The sequence below is a fragment of the Myotis brandtii genome, unplaced genomic scaffold (assembly GCF_000412655.1).
Source record: "Myotis brandtii unplaced genomic scaffold, ASM41265v1 scaffold29, whole genome shotgun sequence".
In the NCBI taxonomy this organism is placed as follows: Eukaryota; Metazoa; Chordata; class Mammalia; order Chiroptera; family Vespertilionidae; genus Myotis; species Myotis brandtii.
In genome coordinates this window covers 1,126,929-1,129,404 of record NW_005361075.1, presented here as the reverse complement: position 1 = coordinate 1,129,404, position 2,476 = coordinate 1,126,929, and the positions used below count along the sequence as shown (strand labels likewise).

The following is a 2,476-nucleotide window of genomic DNA, read 5'->3' as shown; positions in this document are numbered from 1 at the left end:
TGACATTCCCCTGGCTTCCCCCACCCCGCAGTGTCTTGTGTTCATTAGTTATTCTCATAAGCATGCATATAAATCCTTCGGTTGATCTCCTACCCCCACCAACACTCCCCAGGGTTCCCACTGTAGTTTGACAGTCTGCTCAATGCTGCTTTGCCAGAATATCCATTTTTGTTCATCAGTCTATAATGGTCCTTATTATCCATAAATGAGTGAGTTCATGTGGTATTTTTATCAGCTTCCCAGGGGCTGTTTCAGTCTCACAGGGGCCATCTCAGCCTCACTGGGGCTGTCTCAGCCTCACAGGGGCCACCTCAGCTTCACAGGGGCTGCCTCAACCTCACTGGGGCTGTTGCAAGCTCACCGAGGCAGTCTCAACCTCACCTGGGCCGTCTCAACCTCGCCAGGGCCGATTCAGCCTCACCGGGGCTGTTTCAGCCTCACAGGGGCCGATTCAGCCTCACCAGGGCCATCTCGACCTCACCGGTGCCGTCTAGACCTCACCTAGGCCGATTCAGCCTCACCGGGGCTGTTTCAGCCTCACAGGGGCCGATTCAGCCTCACCAGGGCCATCTCGACCTCACCGGTGCCGTCTAGACCTCACCTAGGCCGATTCAGCCTCACCGGGGCTGTTTCAGCCTCACAGGGGCCGATTCAGCCTCACCAGGGCCATCTCGACCTCACCGGTGCCGTCTAGACCTCACCTAGGCCGATTCAACCTCACCGGGGCTGTCTCAACATCACCGGGGCCGTCCCAGCCTCATCGGGGCCGTCCCAGCCTCACCGGGGCCGTCTCAACCTCACTGGGGCCGATTCAGCCTCACCGGGGGCGTCTCAGCCTCACCGGGGCCGTCCCAGCCTCACCGGGGCCGTTTTGACTTCACTGGGGCCGATTCAACCTCACCAGGGGCGTCTCAGCCTCACCGGGGCCGTCCCAGCCTCACAGGGGCCGTCTCAACCTCACATGGGCCGTCTCGGCCTCACCGGGGCCGTCTCAGCCCCACCGGGGCCGATTCAACCTCACCGGGGCCGTCTCAGCCTCACATGGGCCGTCTCAGCCTCACATGGGCTGTCTCGGCCTCACTGGGGCCGATTCAACCTCAATGGGGCCGTCTCAACCTCACCGGGGCCGTCTCAGCCTCACAGGGGCCGTCTCAACCTCACAGGGGCCGTCTCAACTTCACATGGGCCGTCTCAGCCTCACCGGGGCCGTTTCAGCCTCACCGGGGCTGTCTCGACATCACCGGGGCCGATTCAACCTCACCGGGGCGGTTCCAGCCTCACCGGGGCCGTCTCGACCTCACAGGGGCCATCTCAACTTCACATGGGCTGTCTCAGCCTCACAGGGGCCGTCTCAACTTCACATGGGCCGCCTCGGCCTCACAGGGGCCGTCTCAGCAACACGAAGTTTGGCATTCTGTCCTTTGTTGGGTGGCTTCTTGCTTGACAAAATCTCCAGGTGTTCCTGGTGGTTGAATATCTGGTATGCCTGCTTGGATTTTGTTTTCTATCAAGTGCACAGACTGCCTGTCTGCCGTCTCCCAGCGTCCCATGTGAGACTGGATCTGGTGGACCTGCCTGTGCATTTGCTGGTACAGCGGTTCCACGTTGCCAGCCCAGGCAGGTCTGGCTCTGGCTTCCTCCGAACCTGATTCTGCTTTTTGAGTGTGTCCCTTATGTATGCGAGGAGTTGAAATCTGCATTCTGCTGGGCTGGGCTGCAAAAGCGCCGGTGGTTCTCTTTGTGCCACTAGCACAGCGTGGGTGGGGATGTAAATTGAGTAGGGCGGGGTCCCTGGGAATCACCAGAGCAAGGGGCAGTGGCGTCTCCGCCACTCCTCGCCTCTCCGCTACTCCGCGTCTCGCGTCCCCGAGTGCTGGCGAGCAGCTCCGCGAGACAGCCACTCTCGCTCTCCGGCCCATTGCAAGGCCATCCCACCTCTCCCTGTAGGGGTCTGGGACCTCAGGATCCCGCCCCAAACAAGCTCAGTGGATTTGAGAGTCTGCATCCCCTTCTGATTGAAAAAAACACGCATCCAGTTGCAGCCCCCCTGGCGCGCGACTCCGTACCTCCGTTCTTGGAGCCTCTGCACAACCTACTCAGTCTCAATGCTCTTCTTTCTTTCCTTTCAGTTGTAGAGCTTCCACTGGGCCAGCTTTCCCATGGTTCTGAATGATAACTGTTTGTTTTATAGTTGGTAGTCTCGATGTTGTTGTGGGAGGCAGCACGCACAGGTCTGTACCTTACGCCGCCATCTTGGTTCTCCTCTCCTGATTATAATTTCTTAAGTCATCTTTCAAATATCCCAAATCCGTGAAAGGGACATCCTGGACGCTGCCCACGGAGTAGCAGTTGTCTCCAGGGTTGACAGCACCGGTGAGGACCTGATGCAGATGCATGTCCAGAGCCAGGCTGGCCAGGGAATGCACGAGAGGCTACACCAGCCCCGTGCTAGCCCTCCCCCGGCCGCGAGAGGGCC

General features: G+C 59.5%; 1 protein-coding gene and 1 long non-coding RNA gene across 7 annotated transcripts in view; one reads left to right on the top strand and one right to left on the bottom strand.

The window, feature by feature from the left end:
• PRR13 (proline rich 13) overlaps positions 1-2,476 on the top strand; it is a 19,012-nt gene that overhangs the window by 9,555 nt on the left and 6,981 nt on the right. The window lies entirely within an intron of this gene.
• LOC106726595 lies at positions 290-780 on the bottom strand. The gene is made up of 2 exons (XR_001362658.1): positions 717-780; positions 290-616 (listed from the first exon to the last, which is right to left on the bottom strand). It is a non-coding gene; the product is annotated as an uncharacterized LOC106726595 (long non-coding RNA).